General features: G+C 43.4%; 1 pseudogene; it reads right to left on the bottom strand.

Annotated features, from left to right (window-relative positions):
- LOC140211018 (serine/threonine-protein kinase PDIK1L pseudogene) overlaps window positions 1–4,224 on the bottom strand; it is a 38,159-nt pseudogene extending 33,935 nt beyond the window's left edge.
- Window positions 4,225–22,206: the final 17,982 nt, after the last annotated feature.

The raw sequence follows: 22,206 nt of genomic DNA, 5'->3' as shown, positions 1-22,206 counted from the left end.
AGTAATGGGAGACAAGGAAATGGCAAATGAACTGAATAGGTATTTTGCACCATTCTTCACTGTGGAAGACACTAGCAACATGGTGGAAGTTCCAGGTGTCAGGGGGCATGAAGTGTGTGAAGTTACCATGGCGAGAGAGAAAGCTCTTGGGAAACAGAAGGCTGAAGGGAGACAAGTCTCCTGGACCAGATGGTGTACACATCAGGGTTCTAAAAGAAGTAGCTGAAGAGATTGTGGAGGCATTAGTAACGATCTTTCAAGAATCACTAGATTCTGGAATGGTTCTAGAAGACTGGAAAATTGCAAATGTCACTCCATTCTTCAAGAAGGAAGAGAAGCAGAAGGGAAATTATAGACCAGTTAATCTGACCTCAGTGGTTGGGAAGACATTGGAGTCGTTTATTAAGGATGTGGTTTCAGAGTACTTGGAGGCATATGATAAAACAGGTCATAGTCAGCGTGGTTTCCTCAAGGGAAAATCTTGCCTGACCAATCTGTTGGAATTCTTTGAAGCAGTAACAAGCAGGCTAGACAAAGGAGAATCGATTGATGTGTACTTGGATTTTCAGAAGGCCCTTGACAAGGTGCCACACACGAGGCTGTTTAACAAACTACAAGCACATGGTATTATGGGAAAGATCCTAACATGGAGAAAGCAGTGACTGATTGGAAGGAGGCAAAAAGTGGGAATAAAGGGAGCCGTTTCTGCCTGGCTGCCGGTCACAAGTGGTGTTCTACAGCATTTTGTTGGTACCAATTCTTTTTACGTTTTATGTCAATGATCTGGATGATGAGATAGATGGCTTTGGTGCAAAGTATGCAGATGATATGAAGATAGGAGGAGGGGCAGGTTGTTTTGAGGAAATAGGGAAGCTACAGAAGGACATAGACAGATTAAGAGAATGAGCAAAAAAGTGGCAGATGGAATACACTGTCGGGAAGTGCATGGTCATGTACCTTGGTGGAAGAAATGAAAGGGTTGTTTATTTTCTAAATGGAGAGAAAATACAAAAAAAAAACTGAGATGCAAAGGGACTTTAGGGTCTTTGTGCAAGATTCCTTAAAGGTTAATTTGCAGGTTAAGTCTGTGGTGAGGAAAGCAAATGTGATGTTAGCATTCATTTTAAGACAACTAGAATATAAAAGCAAAGATGTAATGTTGAGACTTTATAAAGCACTGGTGAGGCCTCACTTGGAGTATTGAGAGCATTTTGGGCCCCTCATCTTAGAAAGGTTGTTTTGAAACTGGAGTGGGTTTAAAGGAAGTTCATGAAAATGAGTCCAGAATTAAACCGCTCATTATTTGAAGAGCGTTTCATGGCTCCAGGCTTGTATTCACTGGAATTCAGAAGAATGAGGGATGACCTATTTGAAACCTATCAAATGGTGAAAGGCATTGATAGAGTGTATGTGGGGAATATATTTCTTACGGTGGGAGAGTCTAAGACCAGAGGACACAGCCTCAAATATAGAAGGGCATCCTTTTAGAATGGAGATGGGGAGGAATTTCTTTAGCCAGAGAGTGGTGAATCGATGGAATTAGTTGCCACAGGCAGCTGTGGAGGCTAAGCTTTATGTATATTTAAGGCAGAGGTTGATAGATTCTAGTTTGGTCTGGGCATGAAGGGATACAGTGGGTGGGGGGGGTGGGAGAGGTGGCAGGAGATTGTGACTGAGAAGAAAAATGGATCAGCCATGATGAAATGGCAAAGCAGACTCGATAGGCCAAATGGTCTAATTCTGCTCCTATTATCTTATGGTTTTATGAACATTGGAGAGGGTTCAAAGGAGGTTCACAAAAATTCTGAAATTGAAAGACTTATCATATGTGGAGTGTTTGATGGCTCTGGTCCCATACCCACTGGAATTCAGAAGAATGGGGGGGGGGGGAAATCACATTAAAACCTATCGAATATTAAAGGCCTCAAGAGAGTGGACATGGAGAGAATGTTTGCTATGGTGGGGGAGCGCAAGACTAGAGAACACAGCCTCAGAATCAGAATTGAGGGTCGTCTATTTAGAACAGAGATTAGGAGGAATTTCTTTAGCCGGAGTGGTGAATTAGTGGAATTCTTTGCCACAGGGAGCTCTGGAGTCCAAGTCATTGGGTATATTTAAAGGCAGGGGTTGATAGATTCTTGATTAGTCAGGGCATGAAGGAAAATGGGGATAAGGCAAGAGATTGGGGCTGTAAGGGAAATGAATCAGCCATGATGAAATGGCGGAACAGACTAGATGGGCCAAATGACCAAGTTCTGCTCTTGTATCTAATGGTCTTATAATACAGAACACATAGGCCGTCAGCTGTGGTAGTGATCTAACTGTACTGGTGAGAATTTCACCACGAGTTGCTCTCAACCCTGCAGGGATAGAAATGAAAAGACATGATGCAAGGAACTGACAATCAAGATTTTATGACAGCATCTGGCCTAATGCTTCTGATGGGGAACAAGGGAGTTGTACTCATCCACATCCTCAGCAGGCTCAATTTCAAAAAGGGGATTTTGAACACTAAAGAGGACAATTTATACAGATCCAATTTCATGGGGTCAAGTCACTTTACACAAGGGAAGCAAATTATATTTGACATCAATACTTGACATATCAGACCTTGTCCTAATAACGAAGCTTTGATCCATACTAGATGATACCGATGGGTAGGTCAGATTACACAAGTTCAAGAAATCAATAGGAGAAATAACTATACAGAAAAGTCCAGATGTTTTTGATCAAGTCAGCAGGTTCAATTTCATGCAACATTGAGGCGCTGGGTGTCCAAAGCACTGGGGGGGGGGGGGGGGGGGGGGAGTGTACATCAAAACAGCATGGAAGTCCCATTCCACAGTCCAAGAACACAAAACCTAACTACCTGGTCAGGTGACTAGCCATCAAGTAGAGACAAATTCCATTCCCTACATTGTCAGCGACTGGGTGTCAAAACCACTTTGAATCACAATCAGGTTCAATGTCACCAGCATATGTTGTGAAATTTGTTAACTTTGCAGCAACAGTACTATGTGATATATGATATAGAAAAAAAACTGAATTACAGTAAAATATGTCTATTAAATAGTTGAGTTAAAATAAGCAGTGCAAAAACAAATAAAAAAAAGCAAGGAGGTAGTGTTCACGGCTTCAATGTCCATTTAGCAATCAGAAGATGTTCCTGAATCACTGAGTGTAGGCCTTCAGGCTCCTGTACTGCTTTCCTGATGTGAACAATGAGATGGAGGGATGTCCTGGGTGGTGGGGGTTCTTAATGATGGATGCTGCCTTCCTGAGGCTCTGCTCCTTGAAGATGTCTTGCATACTACAGAGGATAGTACCCATGACTAACTCACACCCAGGAACTTGCTCACCCAGTCCATTTCTGATTCTAGGAGGCTGATGTGCTGAGCCATTAACTCTCCCTCCAGAGAAGCTACATGACCATTTTTTAAAATCGTATGCTGTGGTGGGGTTGGAACTGTGACTACAGAAATGTAGGTTTTATAATTAGAGTCAGAGCACAGAAAAAGGCCCTTCGGCCCAGCTTGTTCATGCCAGCCAGGATTCTCTCTCATTCCCACTCACTTTAGTTTTAAAACAGTTGTTTGAAGTGGAGATAGGTGGAGGGGAAGCAGGGAGTCTACAGAGGGATTTAGACAGATTAGGTGAGTGGACTTTGGTAGAAGGGCTCACCTTAAGCACAGGTCCTGTGGAATGGCAGGAGACCAGGACATTGTCCGGCTTGAGGTCTCGATGGACGATGGCGTTCGTGTGCAGGAAGGCCACAGCCGCACTCAGTTGCTGCATGAAGTTGAGATTCAGGCTGCAGTCTGCAGCTCGACCCAGAAGGTAGTGATTGAGGTTCCCCCCATCACAAAACTCCATCACAAACCACAGGCAGTGGGAGGACTGAGGGTCGAGGCAGCTTTTGCCCTTCAGGCACGTCTCAACGAGGCGTAGCTGACTCTCGGATTCCCACGAGCCTCTGGTCATCTCCTGGACAGTGTGGCCCCTCTGCAGGATACACTCATCCAGCCAGATCACATTTGAGTGCCTTCTCCTCACACTGCTCAGAGCCCAGAACTCCTGGAGGGCCAACTCAGAGCTTTCAGGAGAGTCACATGGCAATTTTTTCACGGCCACTCTGCCTCCGGCCCTGGCCGCTGCTTCATAGACGACCCCATAACTCCCTCGACCAAGTTCTCGCAGGATCTCATACTTGGGTCCCTGTGCCATCACAGAAACCCACCACTGGCTGCAGAGTGCCCCAAACCCAACAGGTTGGTCCACAACCTCAATAAATAGCCATATGTTTTGTCCAGAAAAAAAAGATTAATATTAATCCTTGAAGCAACACCTTCAAAGAATCTTTTTAACACTTCATCAGATGAGACAACATTGTATATTTAAAACTGCCCCAGCCTTTTTTAAAAAGTTTTCCCTTTACTCTGTATTCCTTCTTTTCCAAATCTCCTAGACTCTTCTTAAATTCTGAAAAGGTTCAATTTTACATGCAGTACTTTTGCTTGTAGTTGAAGAGACAAGTTTGCCTATGATTGGTGAGCTCATAATAAGGGCTGTTCTCCAATCACCTGGGCAAATTGATGAGACTAATGAGGAACCATTTAGGAACCAATAAGGATCACAAAAGGTCACCAGGCCAGCAGCACAAACTGGCTGTCATCAATATGGATTGGGCCAATCAAATGAAGGAACTGCAACCTAAGCATAAATTCAAAATTCAAAGTAAATTTATTATCAAAGTACATATCTATAGATTTATTTTCTTGTGGGCATTTACAGTAGATACAAAGAAGCACAATAGATGGTACCTGTGTAGACCACTCCTTCAGTTGACATGTTCTGGATAGATTGTGAAACCATATATTTCACTTTTCTTATGTGTTTTACGTTTGTTTTCTGTCTTGAATGTGATTCTGGAACTGTTGGAACCCGTGATTTGCAGTTTGGAGATTCTTTGGGTGTTTCAGCGCTCTGCATACTCCAAGAGGATGTTAGGAGGCAGATGTAGCATGCAGGAACCTTATGACGTGAAGGCTGCCTGCTGACTGCAGGGCGCGAGCCAATGTTCAACTCCGTTTTGCCAATTAAAGTTTCCATTGTTCGCCGATTAAAGCAACAAAGGAGATTGAAACATCAAGGCAAATGTGGAAAGTGAGCGCTGGTTGCCTGCCTTTTTACTGCTGGTGGGATCACTCTGCTACATAGAGGGAAAGGGTCTGCCACTGTGGCCGGAGCATGTTACCCAGGTTTTCTGCATTTGGAAATGGACTTGGACTTTAGACTTCTTTTTCAGTCTTATAGGCTTTTTATATTCTGTGTTTTTCGGACGATCTTCCTTGTATCTTTCTGCAGGAGGAGGGACTTGGGAGTCAATGTGCCAGATCTGTTTTTGTTCATTTTTTGTGCAGGGAGGAGGGATTTGGAGGCTGATGATAATGTTGCCACTCTTTTCCTTCTTAATTTCATGGCGATCTGAAGAAGAAAAATTTCAGAGTTGTATGATGATGATGATAATGATGGCATCTGTCTGTCTTCCTGAAGTTGCAGGAGGCACATAAATGGGTGGCTGTTAGGAGAAATGGAAATAGGCAGTTAGAGCAGAGCACCCCTGTGGCCATTCCCCTCAAAAACAAGTATACCGCTTTGAATACTTCTGTGGGGGATGACCTCCTGGAAGAATGCCACAGCAACCAGATTACAGGCACTGACCATGGGTCCCTGGTGCAGAAAGGAAAGAGAGAGATGAAGAGACCAGTAGTGATAGGGGACTCGATAGTGAGAAGAACAAGCAGGAGATTCTGTGGATGTAAACTGGACACCTGGATGGCATGTTGCCTCCCAGGTGCTAGGGTCAGGGATGTCTCAGATTGTGTCCACAACATTTTGAAGACAGAGGGGGAGCAGCCAGATGTCTTGGTACATATTGGTACCAATGACATAGGAAGGAAAAGCAATGAGGTCCTGAAAAGAGAATTTAGAGAGCTAGGTAGAAAGCTGAGAAGCAGGACCTCCAGGGTAGTAATTTCTTGATTTCTGCCTGTGCGATGTGCCAGTGAGGGTAGAAACAGGATGATTAGGCAGATAAATGTATGGTTGAGAAGCTGGTGCAGGGGGCAGGGCTTCAGGTTCTTGGATAATTAGGGTCTCTTCTGGGGAAGGTATGACCTATTCAAAATTGATGGGTTGCACCTGAACCCGAGGGGGACCAGTATTCTTGAGGGCAGGTTTGTTAGAGCTGTCGGGGAGCTTTTAAACTAACTTGGCAGGTGGGTGGAAACCAGAGTGATGGGACTCTGGATAGGACGGATGGTAAAAAAGTAAAGATAGTGTACAGTCAGATTGTCAGTAAGGGCAAGCAGCTGATGGGACTTAGCTGCAGCCAACAGGCTGAGCATCAAATCATTAAGGATGCAAAACCAGAAAGGATAGCAAATATGGTACTCAAGGTGTTGTATCTAAATGTGCGTAGAAATAAGGTGGATGATCTTGTTGCACCATTACAGATTGCCAGGTATGATGTTGTGGCCATCACTGAATCATGGTTGAAGGATGGTTGTAGTTGGGAGTTGAATGTTCGAGGTTACATATTGTATCTGAGGGATAGGAAGGTAGGCAGAGGTGGTGGTGTGGTGCTACTGGTAAAAATTGGCATCAAATCAGTAGAAAGATATGACATAGGATCGGAAGCTGTTGAATCCTTGTGGGCTGAGTTAAGAAACTGCAAGGGTAAAAGGACGTTGATGGCAGTTATATACAGGCTTCTCAACAGTGGCTGGGAGGTGGACCACAGGTTACAATAGGAAATAGAAAAGGCAAGTCAAAAGGGCAATGTTATGGTAGTCATGGGAGATTTTAACATGCAGGTTGATTGGGAAAATCGGGTTGGTAACGGATCTCAAGAGAATGAGTTTGTTGAATGCCTAAGAGTTTGTCATTGAGCCTACTAGGGGTTTAGCTATACTGGATTAGGTGTTATGTAATAAACCAGAGGTGATCAGGGAGCTTAAGGTAAAAGAACCCTTAGGAACCAGTGATCACAATGTGATTGTGTTCAACTTGAAATTTGATAGGGAGTAAGTAAAGCCTGATGTAGCAGTATTTCAGTGGAGTAAGGGAAATTACAGTGGTATGAGAGAGGAGTTGGCCAAAGTAAATTGGAAGGAGCTGCTGGCAGGGATGTCAGCAGAGCAGCAGTGGCGTGTATTTCTGGGGAAAAATGAGGAAGTTGCAGGACGTGTCTATTCTAAAAATGAAGAAATACTCAAATAGTAAAATAGTCTAACCATTGTTGACAAGGGAAGTCAAAGCTATTGTAAAAGCAAAAGAAAGTGCATACAACAAATCAAAAATTAGTGGGAAGAGGATTGGGAGGTTTTTTAAAACCTACAGAGAGCAACTAAAAATATCATTAGAAGGGAAACAATGAAATATGAAAGCAAGCTAGCAAATAATATTAAAGTGGTTAGTAAAACTTTTTTCAAATAAGTTAAAAATAAAAGAGAAATGAGAGTGGATAGAGGACCACTAGAAAACGAGGCAAAAGAAATAATAACGGGGGACAAGGAGATGGCTGATGAACTAAATGAGTATTTTGCATCAGTCTTCACTGTGGAAGACACTAGCAGTATGCCTGATATTGTAGTGTGTGAAGGAAGAGAAGTAGGTGCAGTTACCGTTACAAGAGAGAAGGTGCTCAAAAAGCTGAAAGACCTAAAGATACATAAGTCACCCAGACCAGATGAACTGCACCCTAGAGGTCTGAAAGAGCATTAGAGATTGTGGTGGCATTAAAAATGATCTTTCAAAAATCATTGGATTCTGACATGATGCCAGAGGACGGGAAAATTGCAAATGTTACTCTGCTCTTCAAGAAATGAGGAAGGCAGCAAGAAGAAAATTATAGACCAGTTAGCCTGACCTCAGTGATTGGGAAGATGTCAGAGTTCATTGTTAAGTTTGAGGTGATGGAGTACTTGGTGACACAATACAAAGTCAGCATAATTTCCTTGAGAGAAAATTCTGCCTGACGAACCTGTTGGAATTCTTTGAGGAGATTACAAGTAGGGTAAGTAAAAGGGGTGCAGTGGATGTTGTATGTTTGGACTTTCAGAAGGCCTTTGACAAGGTGCCATACATGAGGCTGCTTACCAAGTTAAGAGCCCATGGTATTACAAGAAAGTTACTAACATGGTTATAGCATTGGCTGATTGGTAGGAGGCAGGATCCTTTTCTGGTTTGCTGCCAGTGATTAGTGGTGTTCCGCAGGGATCGGTGTTGGGACCACTTCTTTTTATGCTGTATATAAATGATATAGATGATGGAATAGATAGCTTTGATACCAAGTTTGCAGATGATACGAAGATTGGTGGAGGGGCAGGTAGTGTTGAGGAAACAGGTAGGATATAGAAGGACTTAGACAGATTAGGAGAATGGGCAAAAAAGTGGCAAATGATATATAATGTTGGAAAATGGTCATGCACTTTGGTAGTAGAAATAAATGTGCGGACTATTTTCTAAAAGGGGATAAAATCCAGGAACCTGAGATGCAGAGGGACCTGGAAGTCCTTGTGCAGAACACCCTGAAGGTTAACTTGCAGGCTGAGCCAGTGGTGAGGAAGGCAAATGCCATGTTAGCATTAATTTCAAGAGGTTGAGAATACAAGAGCAAGGATGTGGTGCTGAGGCTTTATAAGGCACTGGTGAGGCCTCACCTTGAGTATTGTGAACAGTTTTGGGCCCCTCATCTTAGAAAAGATGTGCTGGCATTGGAGAGGGTCCAGAGGAGGTTCACAAGAATGATTCCAATAACGAAAGTGTTATCATACAAGGAATGTTTAATGGCTCTGGATCTGTACTCACTGGAATTCAAAAGGATGAGGAGGGACCTCATTGAAACCTTTTGAATGTTGAAAGGCCTAGACAGAGTAGATGTGGAAAGGATGTTTCCCATGGTGGGGGAGTCTAGGACAAAAGGGGCCTCACGATAGAGGGGCGCCCTTTCAAAACAGAGATGTGGAGAAATCTCTTTAGCCAAAGGGCGGTAAATTTGTGGAATTTGTTGCCGCATGCAGCTGTGGAGGCCAGGTCGTTGGGTGCATTTAAGGCAGAACTTGGTAGTTTCTTGATTTGACATGGCATCAAAGGTTACAGGGAGAAGGCCAGGAGCTGGGGTTGAGGATGAGATGAGAAAAAGAATCAGTCATGATTGAATGGCAGAGCAGATTCGATGGGCCAGAAGGCCTAATTCTGCTCCTGTGTCTTTTGGTCCTATGGTCTTGTGATCTCGAAAGACAATGGAAAAGTGGCACTGGAGTGACCTTTACAGGGCACAAGCCCAGGTGGAAGGTATGGCGATCCTGGGAAGTCTAGTCATCAAGATCCCCCTCTTTGCTTCACTGGTGTTGTCCAAAGTAAAACAAAGCAATATGTTTAGGACCAGCTTATCTGCTGGAGTTGCCGAAAGGATGTTCAGTGACGTCCAGCCGCCTTAGGAACTCCACTCTGGATTTTCCGTCTGGGTTTACTCACGTCGCCTTTGTCTCTCCTGAGGCTGCCCACAAGGCAGTGGAGCTATTTACCCATAGCTGGGGATCTGGTTCACGAGCACCAGGGCATGTCCACACACCAGAGGGCCAGCATGCTACATGTGCAGGGGCCAGACCTCCTCCACACCCTCTGTAGTTCAGCCTGAGTCCGAAAGGAGTTCAGTTTCCGTGGGTCACCAGCGAGGACGCTCTACATGAGGCATGAGGCCTGAGGCTATGCACTGGCAGGGAGAGACTTACGCATTCAGCTCTCTTTTTCATGGGACTGCTAGCCAGCGGTGAAAGCTGAAAGCGAGAACAACAAGCACTACCCACTACGTTAACACACTAGACTCGTCACAACAACCATTTGACATACAGTTGAGTACTTTGATAATAAATGAATCTTTGAACCTTTGAATCAATGTAAAACTATACACAAACAAAGATGGACAAACAACCAATGTGCAAAAGAAGACCGGTTGGGTGAGTTAGTTATTTAAGCCCATCACGCCTACTGGGGCACAGGCCACTGACAGTAGCTCGCTGGAGTCCTCTGTCTGGGCCAGTCTTTCAAGTTGTCGCCAAGAGTAGCCCATCTTACATCTTCTAGTTGAATATCTTTCCTCTTTCAAGGATGAGGTCCTTGGGCTTCTGTTGGTGTTTTTAGGGAATGGTTTTTTTAGCTCCAAGCCCAGTCTTTCTCCTTTTGCAGCTGGGCTTGGGACCATCCACGGTGAAGTTGTGGTTGGGTGAGACTAGAACTAAAGGTCGTAGGTTGAGGGTGAAAGGTGAAATACTTAAGGGGAACCCCACCACTGTCTGTAAGGAGTTGGTCTGCTCACCCCGTGACCATATGGGTTTCCTCCAGGTACTCCAGTTTCCTTGCGCTTTCCAAAGACGTACAGGTTAGGGTAAGGGTTAGTAAGTTGTGGGCATGCTATGTTGGTGTTGGAAGTGTGGCAACACTTGCAGGCTACCGACAGCACATCCTCGGACTGTGTTGGTTGTTGATACAAACAATGCATTTACATTCTACAGTGTATATGTGACAAATAAAGCTAATCTTTAAGGCACAGGGATCATTAACACGGAACAGCAACTAACAACTAATATCGCCCTTGACATAATGAAACAACCTGAAGGTTTTTTTAACAGAAGCATTGCCAAGTAAGGGTTTTGCTTATAAAGATTAAATATTTGCATTATTGTCACATGCACATCTGAACATACAGTGGATCGTGTTGTTTGTGTCAAATCAAATCAATGTCACCATGCTTCCAGTGCCAATGTAGCATGCCCACAACTCATTAACCCTAACCCTAACCCGTAAATCTCCAGAATATGGGAGGGAAACGGGGCACCAAAGGGACCCACACAGTCATGGGTAGATCGTGCAAACTTCTGGCACGTTGCAGAGGGAATCAAATGCCGATTTTACCACTGACACTCTACAGCGCAGTGCTAACCTCTATGATAACGTGCCGCCAGTACCAAGTGACATAAAAAAAATAAGGCACATAGCAAAAGGATGCATGAAAGATGTAAGTTATATCTGAAGGAGCTGCAGGGGCAGAATTCCAGAACATTGGACTCAGGAGGCAGAAGGCGTAATTACTAATGGTGGAATTGGGGGTACAATAAGATCTCAGGGGGTTGTAGAGTAAGAGAAGATGACAGAAGAAAGGGTGAGAGAGGGGTTTGAAAAATCATGAGGCTTTAAAGCTGAGGTGTTGCTTTATTAGGATGCAATGTAGGTTAGTGAGCAGAGATGGTAGGTAAACAGAATTAAACAACCTTGGATACACAAAATGCTGGAGAAGTTCTGCAGGTCCTGGTGAAGGGTCTTGGCCCGAAACCTCAACTGCTTATTCCTCTCCATAGATGCTGCCTGAGCTGTGGAATTCTTTTAGCATTTTGTATAGATTTCTTGTGTTTTCGTGACCAAAGTGAGAATCATTTGCCCTCTCAGAGCAATCACTATTCCCCTTTGTTAGGCCCAATCACCATCCCAGGAGTGGTCTCCAGTACACTTGTAGAATTTACCATCATTGCTTGCATCCTTCATTCAGCATTTTAAAGGTTCAGAGGAACTGTGGGCAATCCATGTCAAGTTATCTGATGTGGTGAGGTTCTAGCATATCATTAAACCACATTGAGCAGTGAATGTCAAGTTCTCTGATGAAGAGGGATGAGAAGGGTTTGTATGTACTTGTTTTCAGAAACAGAACAGACAGCTGCTTTCTTTTTGTGTTTCCCATCTGGTAGATCAATAGTAAACTGTCTCTTGTGCAATTATACAGTGAATGATCTTGGAGATCTGACTACAGCAATAATTAGGAAATAGGTTTGCAGAGTGTATTGTCCAACATCCTGCAGTTCTTATTCACTGCTCAATGTACTTTAATGACCGGCTAGACTCTTGCCACTCCTGTCGATCAGATCTTCCAAAGTGGCTCCCAGTTATCTCTGGTAAGTAATGTTCAAACTTCAAGGTAAAATTCAAAGTTCAAAGTAAATTTATTATCAAATTACATACTGTATATGTCACCATATACAACCGTGAGATTCATTGTCTTGTGAGTATTCACAATAAATACAAAGAAACACAATAGAATCAATGAAAAATTGCAACAAAGACGGACAAACAACCAATCATGCAAAAGACAACACATTGTGCAAGTGTAAAAAAGGAAAATAATAATAACTAAATAAATAAATATCGAGAACATGAGTTGTAGAGTCCTTAAAAGTGAGTCCATAGGTTATGGAATCAGTTCAGTGTTATTCCCAAATTTATTACCAAGGTATCTGTATGATTCATTTTCTTGCAGGTATTTACAAGAAAATTAAAGAAATACAATAGAATTTATGAAAAACTATACATAAACAAAGACAGACAAACAACCAAGGTGCAGATGAAAAATAATACTGAGAATTAAGTTGTAAAGAATTCTTGAAAATGAATCTGTAGGCCAATCACTCAATCCTTCAACCATCAGGCTCTCGAACCAGAGGGGATAACTTCACTCACCCCATACTGATCTGTTCCCACAACCTATGGATTCACTTTCAAGGATTCTTCATCTCATGTTCTTGATATATATTGTTTGTTTGTTTGTTTGTTTATTTATTTATTATTCTTTCTTTTTGTATTTGCACAATTTATTGTCCATCCTGTTAGCAACAGTCTTTCATTGATTCTATTGTGCTTCTTGTATTTACTGTGAGTGCCTGCAAGAGAATGCCTGCATTTCAGGGTTGTATTTGATGACGTATATGTACTTTGATAATAAATTTACTTTGAACTTTGTAGAATCAGTGTTGAGGTGAGTGAAGTTATCTACGTTGGTTCAAGAGCCTGATAGCTGCAGGGTAATAATTGTTCCTGACCCTAAGAGATTCTGCTGATGCTGGAAATCCAGAGTATTCCATACAAAATGCTGGAGGAACTCAGCAGGTCAGGTAGCATACACTCAGTGGCTACTTTACTTCCTCTACTTAATAAAGTAGTCATTGAGTGTATGTTCGTGGTCTTCTGCTGTTGTAGCCCATCCACTTCAAGTTTTGATGTGTTGTGCATTCAGAGATGCTTTCTGTACACCACTATTGTAAAATTTGGTTATTTGAGTTACTGTCGCCTTCCTATCAGCTTGAAACAATTGACCATTCTTCTCTGACCTCTCTCATTAAGAAGGCATTTTCCCCCACAGAACTGCCACTCACTGGATGTTTTTAGTTTCTCGCACCATTCTCTGTAAACTCCAGAGACTGTTGTGCACGAAAGTCCCATGACATCGGCAGTTTCTGAAATACTCAACTCACCCTGTCTGAAACCAACAATCATTGCACAATCAAGGTCACTTAGATCACATTTCTTCCCCATTCTGATGTTTGGTCTGAACAACAACTGAGTCTCATGACCACATCTACATGCTTTTATGCATTGAGTTGCTGCCACATAATTAGCTGATTGGATATTTGCATTAATGAGCAGGTGTACAGCTGTATCTAATTAAGTGGCCACTGAGTGTTTACATAGAGGAATAAAGAGTTGACATTTTGGGCCAAGGCTCTTCATCAGGACTGTGAAGTAAGCGGAAAGAACCCAGAATAAGAAGCTGAGAGGAGAGGAAAGAGTACTAGCTGGCAGGTGATAGGTGAGATCAGGTGAGGTGGAGAAGTGCTCAAGGCAGATTTGGTCACTACAGTAGAGGTGCTGTGCCCTCACTGGGTAAAAGAGCAAGTCTCAACAGACCTTAGCAACTGCTCCCACTATAGAGGCATCACCTCTTGTCTGTCCCAGGAAAAGGCTTCTGCAGGATAATCTGATGAGTGATCCAGTAGGCTCTAAACTAAGAGATGAATAAGCAGTCTTCTGCAAAAACAGATCAATACTGACCAAATAACCACATTGCGCTTCATAGTCGAGTAGTCACTTGATTGGAATTGATCTTTGAACATCAACATTGTCAATTATGAAAGAGCCTTCAACAGAGATCCTGTGGAGAATCCTGCAACACTATGGAGTACCAGGCAGGATGGTCAGACTGATCAAGAATTCGTATGAGGGAATATCCTGCAGAATCGCCCATGATAGACAGCTCCCAGCAGCTTTCAGGTGAAGGCAGGAGTCTGACAAGGATGCTTCATGTCTCTTTTCTTGTTCCTTCTGATCATACACTGGGTCATGAAGACATCTACAGTACAGAAAAAGACTGGGATCCAGCAGACCCTATAGAAACAAGTGGACAACCTGAACTTTGCTGGTGATAGAGCTCTCCTCACCCATACCTGCAAACAGATGCAGGAAAAAAATAACGACCTGGCAACCAACCACATCTACACTAGTGGATCTTAACATCCAGAAAGGGAGAGTTAAAATCCTTAAGGTCAACTCAACATTCAGTCACTCTCAAGGGAAGCCCACTTGAAGAGGAAGAAGCCTTCATCTACCTGGGTAGTGTCATTGATGGACAGGACGGCCTCAACAAGACAAGGATCAGCAAAAGTAGGGCCTCCTTCATCCAGCTCAAGAACATCTGGTGCTCCAAAAAGCTCTCACAGCACATTGAGATCAAGCTATGCAAATCCAATGTGAAGTAATTTCTTCTGTACAACCAGAGACTTGGAGGACAATGAAGACTATCATTAGGAGTGTGTGGACATTTATTAATATCTGTCTGAGGAAAGGTCTCTGGATCTGCTGGGCAGAAGTACCAGCAACATTGATCTCTGACAGAGAACACACCAGCTAGCCATGGAAGAATAACTAAGGAAAAGAAGATAGGAATGGACAGGCCACACACTGCATAAGCCAAGTAAAAAATAACCAGGCAAGCGTAAATGTAGAAAGCAGAAAAGAGACCAGCCAAAGAACACCTGGCCACGCAGTCTTGAAGCTGACACCAAAAAGATGGGCTATACTTGGGTACAAATTGCAAGTATGACCCAGGACAGAGGATTCTGGTATGCTGGTTTCAGCGGCCTTTGCCCCAGTAAGGATGATGGGCTTAATGAACTAACTGGGTGAAGGGGAAGGTGGGTGGATGGGGAGGGGGAATGAAGTGAGAGGCTGGGAGGTAATGGGCGGAAGAGGTAAAGGAATGATGAAGAAGGAATCTGATAGACGAGACAACTAGCGCATGGGAGAAAAGGAAGGAAAAGGGGTGGTGATGGGCAGATGAGGAGAAGAGAGGGTAACTAGAATGAAGAATGGAAAATGAAAGAAGGAGGGAAGGGGGATAGATTACCAGGTTAGAGAAATCAATGTTCATGCCATTGGGCTGGAGGTTACCCAGATGGAATATAAGGTGTTGCTCCTCCAACCTGAGAATGGTCTCAACATGGCAGTAGAGGAGACCATGGACTAATATGTTGGAATGAGAATGGAAAGATGTATTGAAATTGGCAGCCACCAGGAGATCCTGCCTTTTGCATCGGATAGAGCAAAAGTTGCTCAACAAAGTGATTCCCCAATCTGCAATGGGTCTCACCAATATAGAGGATATCGCACTGGATACAATAGATAAGTTTAGCCTCAACTGGAATGACTGTTTGGGGCCCTGAAATGTGGTGAGAGAGGAGATGTTGGGGCAGGTGTAGCATGTTTCCCGCTTACAGGAATAAGTACCGGGTAGATTACCCTCTTATAATTCTTGTTATTATTAATGGAGTCCTGCCTTTTCATGACATTTACTGGCTCTAGCAGTGAGCTGGGTTCTGAATTAATCTCTGAGTGTCTGAAGCAACACAGGCACAAGATTATGTGCCCAGCACTTGAGATTCACTTTGATCTTTCTCAATGAAAATAATGTTCACTACAACAGAAGGTAATCCAAGGTGTGATGGAACATCCTTCACTCTGATTTGTAGCTACTTGTTCAATTAATAAGAATACTTGCAACATTTCAAAAACAGCGAACACCATAAAAACACTGAAAACATTTGTGTCAAATGCAATCAACCCTCTCCAACTTCATGTGAGAAAAAACACATCTCACAATAACAACCTATCCTCAGGAACATTTGAACCAGCTCCACATCAAAGCCCTTAAGTGTTTGTAACAATTGATGCCCTGGAGAATTAGAACATAGAACTTTAAACAGTACAGTGCAGAACCTTCAGCCCAACCTATATAAACCTACTCTATGATCAGTCTAACCTTCCTCTCATAGCCCATAGCCCTCCTATTTTCTTTCAGCCAAGTGCCAAAGAGTCTCTCAAATGTCCCTAATGTACCTGCCTCTACTTCTAACCCTGGCAGTGCATTCCAAGTACCCACCACTCTCTGTGTGTAACAAAAAAAATCTGCCTCTGACGTCCCCTTTATACTTTCCTCCAATTTCTTTAAAATTATACCCTCTCCTATTAGTTACAGGACTATCAAGAAAGACTCAATATAAAACCTGCATAAAAATCACCAGCATCTGCAGACTTTCTCATGTCTATAAAAATCACTTTGGTGAGGACAAATTTGATTTACATTGATGTACCATGGAAAATGATGTACATATAGAACAGTACAGGCCCTTCAGCCCACAACATTGTGCTGTCCCTTTACCTACTCCAAGATCAATCTAACCCTTCCCTCCAACATAGCCCTCCATTTCTCTATCATCTATGTGCCCCAGTTTCTTAAATGCTCCTAATGTACCTGCCTCGACCTTAAAAGGATGACCTCCAGTATTAGCTATTCTGCCCTGGGAAAAGGGGACTGGCTGTCTACACTGGTTGTGCCTCTTATAATTTTTATGTACGTCCAGAAATATAATTATGAAAATATGCTTCTGAATAATTTAAGTAAAATATATATAACGGTGTAATTACACAGAGTTGTGTATTTGCTTAACATTGTTATGCTATTTCTGCAACTACTCGTGCACCAGCCAAATTTCAGTTAATCAGACACTTTCCTCGCTGCCCCTCTGCTAGAACAAGCACCACCAGGTCAAATTTGTTCCCGTTTTCCTCGCCACTCTTTGTTGCTCTCTCAGATCACATAACCAACTTTTCACTCCTCTCATCATTCCCATTCCACCAAAATTAGGCACTCGCCTAACTCGACCCCAGACTGACATTGGCCCTTGGTCCCTCTCCCTCCTTCTGACTACCTTGTCGGCAGGGCTTTCAGCGAACACCAGGACCCCGAGTCCAGCTGCCAACGAATCCGAGTGGCGGCGGGTACACTTGTAAAAGTGACAGTGTAGGGAGAGAGGGAGACGTGGTGGGGATAATGAGAGAGTAGAGTTATGGAGAGTCAGGTGAGCAGAGAAGAAGGGGAGAAGATGAGACTGGTGGGGGGAAAGAGTGAGTGTCAGAGGGGTGAGAACGAGAGGGAGAATGCAGAAAGTGAGTTCGACAGCGGCTGGGGGAAATAGAGGTGTGAGGATACAAAAACCGGCTCCAGCATCCCTTCTCTCCCTCTCTCTCTCTGTCTCTCATTGTTCCTGTCCTTTCACACTTTCTTCCATTCCCTCTGTCTCTGTATGTCCGTCTCCGTCTTTCTCGCTCTCTCTCCATCCCTCCCTCTGCCTGCGCGTGTGTCCTCTCTCTCCAAGTTAAACACAACTGTAAACACACAGAGAACACTCCAACGCCTAAGTATAGATGGATGCACCAAGTGGGCTTGGGCTCTCTTGAAATCACAGGGTCTGAGTACACTGAAAACCTCGAGCCTACTCAAACTCTCGAGCTCGTTCAGACATATAAAACACCGAGGGCACTTGAAACCTTTGAACGCATTTGGAATCTCTCGAGGATTGTCGCGCACTCACACTGGGTTTTATAGTAAGGGAAGGGCGATAACCTCCGTTGAGGTCACAGCTCAGTGTTAGTTTTTTTTTTGTTCGTAGGCATGGGAGCAGAGAGGGGAGTTAAGGGTCAGACTATGGCCATAGGGACAGGGATGGAATTAGAGAACAGGCCGGACGGAGTCTTAAATCGAAGGACAGCGACGCGGACGACGGACATCTGCGGACCGAGCCGGGATGCCCGGCCGGCAGATCAGCGTGTATCTCCCTCCACTCTCCTCCCGGATCAGCGCCTTGTCGCCGGGGTCCGGAGTTCCGAGCGGTAAAGAGGAACGAGATCCGATGACCCCCGCCCGTCTCCCGCGATAAGCCAATAGGTAAGACTGGAGACCCCAACACACCCTCACTTGTGTTGGCTGTTAACGCAAACGACGCTTTCCACTGAATGTTTTGATAGACACGTGATAGATAAACTTGAATTTTAATAAATTGCTCCAAAACATGTCAATTTGCTGACTTCTGAATTTAATCCAAACATGCCAGGCAACAGTTAGGAAATACCTATTTGAAAAAAAGTAGTTTGTTAACTTAAATTTGTGAATCACTCTATTTACAAGAGTTTTGCGCTGTAATCCTGATATTGCGAGCTCTCAGAAAGCCACCAGTGCGAAAAGCCACGTTCTGGATCAGAATCAGGTTTAATGTCACTGGCATATGTCGTGAAATAGGTTGTTTTGCTGCAGCAGTGCATTGCAATACATAATTTAAAACGATAAGTTACAATAAGAAACATATATAATTAAATTAAATACTGTAACTCGTACAAAGAAAGCAAAAATAGTGAGGTAGTTAGTGTACATGGGTTCACTGTTAGTTCAGAAATCTGATGGCGGTTCCTGAAATGTTGAGTGTGTGACTTCCTTGATGGTAGCAATGAAAAGAGGTCGTGTCCTGGATGATGGGGGCCCTGAATGACGGATACCGCCTTTTTGGGCAATGCCTTTTGAAGATGTGCTCGATGGTGGAGAGGCTACTGTCCGTGAGGGAGCTGGCTGCGTTTGCAACTTCCTGCAGCTTTTTCCAGTCTTCTGACGTGCGCCCCCCCCCCCACACACACACACAGAGTAGACGATGATACTGCTCTCCACGGTACGTCTGTACCTTTGTGCGAGTCTTTGGTGACGCACCAAGTCTCTTCAAACCCCGAAAGAAATGTTCTGCAGGAGCCTGGGGTCGGACACTGCAACCTCAGTATAAACACTGCACCTTCACAACCACATACTGGAGGGTTCGTTTACCGGAGTTGTGTTGGTTCCTTCCTTTGGAAAAGCAACAAGTTCTGAGACGAGCCTCGGAATCAGGTTTATTATCACTCTCTTATATGAAGTGAAATTTCTTGTTTTGCAACAGCAATACAGAGCAAAAACATTATTACAATAATTTACAAAATAATTTTTGAAATTTGTGGCGACACTTGCCCCCAGCACATCTTTATGTAGTGTTGGTTGTTAACACAAATGATGCATTTCACTGCATGTTTCTTTGTGACAAATAAACTTGAATCTCGAAATAAATAGTGCAAAATAAAGAATAATGGCGTAATTCCCCATTCTGGTCCCCCCCCCCTTACCCCTTGTCTTCTCCTCACCTGCCCATTACCCCTTCATAAGCATTTGGTGTGTGCTACTCTGGATTTCCGGCATCTGCAGAATCTCTTGGGCACTCTGTATGGATTTGATCCGTATGAAAAGACAAGCTTTTCACTTTATCTTGGTACGTGTGACAATAATAAACCAATTCTAACCAAGCAAGTTTGCCATTGTTGGCCACAGTTGTGAAAATGACTAACACCCTTAATGGCAGTGTTTTTTTAGGGCTCAGTCAGAGTCCCAGGTGGGGATTTCTCAGCTGGCTGCTTATAAATACTCCAGGCTGGTAACAGGTGTCTTATTGTTGGCACATACATTACACCATTTTTGCCCGCAATGCGATAGGTGCAAATGAGCAAATTCCTGGCTTTAGCATAGTCTGCATCATTCATTTATAGGGAAGGACTCTATGCTAAAGGAACCATAGGAACTCTTCTCGTGTGTGAAGGAAACCATGATAATATTCAGTGGCATATTAATTACCCCAAACAGATTTAGGAACAACACACAAAAAATGCTGGAGGAACTCAGCAAGTCAGGCAGCATCTATGGAGGGTGATAAACAGTTCACATTTTCATAAGATTATAAGACAGGAGCAGAATTGGGAGTTTCAACCCATCAAGTCTGCTCTGCCATTCCATCATGTCTGATTTATTATCCCTCTCAACCCCATTCTCCTGCCTTCTCCCTGTAACTTTTGATACCCTTACTAATCAAGAAATATCAATCTCTGTTTTCAATACATCCAACGACTTGGCTTCCACAGCCATCTGTTGCAATGAATTCTACAGATTCACCAACATCTGACTAAAGAAATTTGTCCTTATTTCTGTTCTAAAGGGATATTCTCCTATTCTGAGGCCATGCTCTCTAGTCCTAGATTCCTCCACTATAGGAAACATCCTCTGTACATCCACACAATCTATGACTTTCAATATTCAATAGATTTCAATGAGATCCCTCTCATTTTTATAAACACCAGTGAGTACAGACCCAGAGACATCAAACGCTCCTCAAACATTAACCCCTTCATTCCAGGAATCATTCTCATGAACTTCTCTGGACCCTCTTTTCTTATATTTCCCTACATAGGGGGACTGAATCAGTACTGGAAGGGAAGAGGGAATAAGCCTGAATAAACATGTGGGGGAGGGGAAGAAGCAGGTGATAGGTGAGACCAAGTGATGGGGAAGGTGGGTGGGTGGGGGAGGTGGATGATGTGATATACTGGGAGGTGACAGGTGGAAGAGATTACTGTTAGAAGAGATTCTGCAGATGCTGGAAATCTTGAGCAACACACACAAAATGCGAGCAGTGCAGTTTTGTAGTGGGTAGTGTAATGCTTTAGAGCACCAATGATCAGGACTCAATTCCACCGCTGTCTGTTTGTACTTTCTCCCCATGACTGTGTAGGTTTCCTCCAGGTGCTCTGGTTTCCTCCACATTCCAAAGATGTACTGGTGAGAGTTAGTAAGTTGTGTGCATGCTATGTCGGTGCTGGAAGTGTGGTGACATTTTGCAGGCTGCAGTGTGTTAGCAGCTGCTGCAAATATTTCACCTTTCACCCTTAACCTATGACCTCCACATTCAGTCTCACCTAACCTCAGTGGAAAACGCCTGCTTACATTTACCCAATCTACAGCACTCATAATTTTGTATACCTCCATCAAATCTCTCCACATTTTCCTCTGCTCCAGAGAACAAAGGCAGATTAGCGGTTACCGTAATGCTATTATAGCCCCCATGACCCAGATCCAATTCCTGCTGCTATCTGTAAGGATCCCGTTCGTTCTCCCTGTGACCATGTGGGCTTCCTCCAGGTACTCCGGTTTTCTTCCACACTCCAAAGATATGCGGGTAATAGGTTAATGGGACAAATTGGTATAATTTTGTGGCATAGGCTCACTGTGCTGTGCTGTGTCTCTAAATAAAATCAAAAGATTAAAAATAAAAGTCCTAACCTTTTCAGCCTTTCTCTATAACTCACATCATCCCTCAAGTCCCAGCAACATCCTTGGAAATTTTTCTCTGTACTCTTTCAATCTTATTAATATCTTTCCTGCAGATAGGTGGCCAGAACTGCACATAATACTCTAAATTAGGGCTCACATAAGGCTCATACAATTTTAACATAACTTCCCAACTCCTGGACTCATTACTCTGATTTATGAAGCCCAATGTGCTAGTTTTTGGTTAAGAGGCAAATGTTTATTTCAGTATGTATGACAAATAAGTGAACTACAGTGCTTAATCCAGACAATTCTCTTTATTAAATTTTATTATTAAGCATTGATCATGCACGAGAGGCATTAGAGTTCATTCTATCTTAGTCCTCTACTGTTGCAGTTGCTGAACCATTGTTGCTCATTCCTTTAATTGCCAATGCCCTCAGCTCTGGTCTTTTTCCTCTAGGGCTCTCCACTTCTTCAATGTTTTCTTTGATGAAGTTTCAGTTATCTGCTCTAACTCTTTAAATAACATGGTGTTAAGTTTTGTCTGATAACATTCCAAAGAGCATTTTGGGATGCTTTATCCTGTTAGAGAAGCCTTGGTAATTTCTACCCTCACTCTTTCCCTCTCTTTCCATTCCCCATTCTAGTTCCCTCTCTCATCCCTTTTCTTCTCCTCACCTCCCTCAGGTGCCCCTCCCCCTTCTCTTTCTCCCAAGCTCCACTCTCCCCTCCTATTATATTCCTTCTCTACAGGCCTTTACCTCTTCCACATATACTTCCCAGCTTCTCACTTCATCCCCCTTCCGCCCCACCTA

Source organism: Mobula birostris, chromosome 2 (assembly GCF_030028105.1).
Source record: "Mobula birostris isolate sMobBir1 chromosome 2, sMobBir1.hap1, whole genome shotgun sequence".
NCBI classification, from domain to species: Eukaryota; Metazoa; Chordata; class Chondrichthyes; order Myliobatiformes; family Myliobatidae; genus Mobula; species Mobula birostris.
The sequence above is the reverse complement of the archived record's forward strand: the minus strand, read 5'-3'. Positions and strand labels throughout refer to the sequence as shown.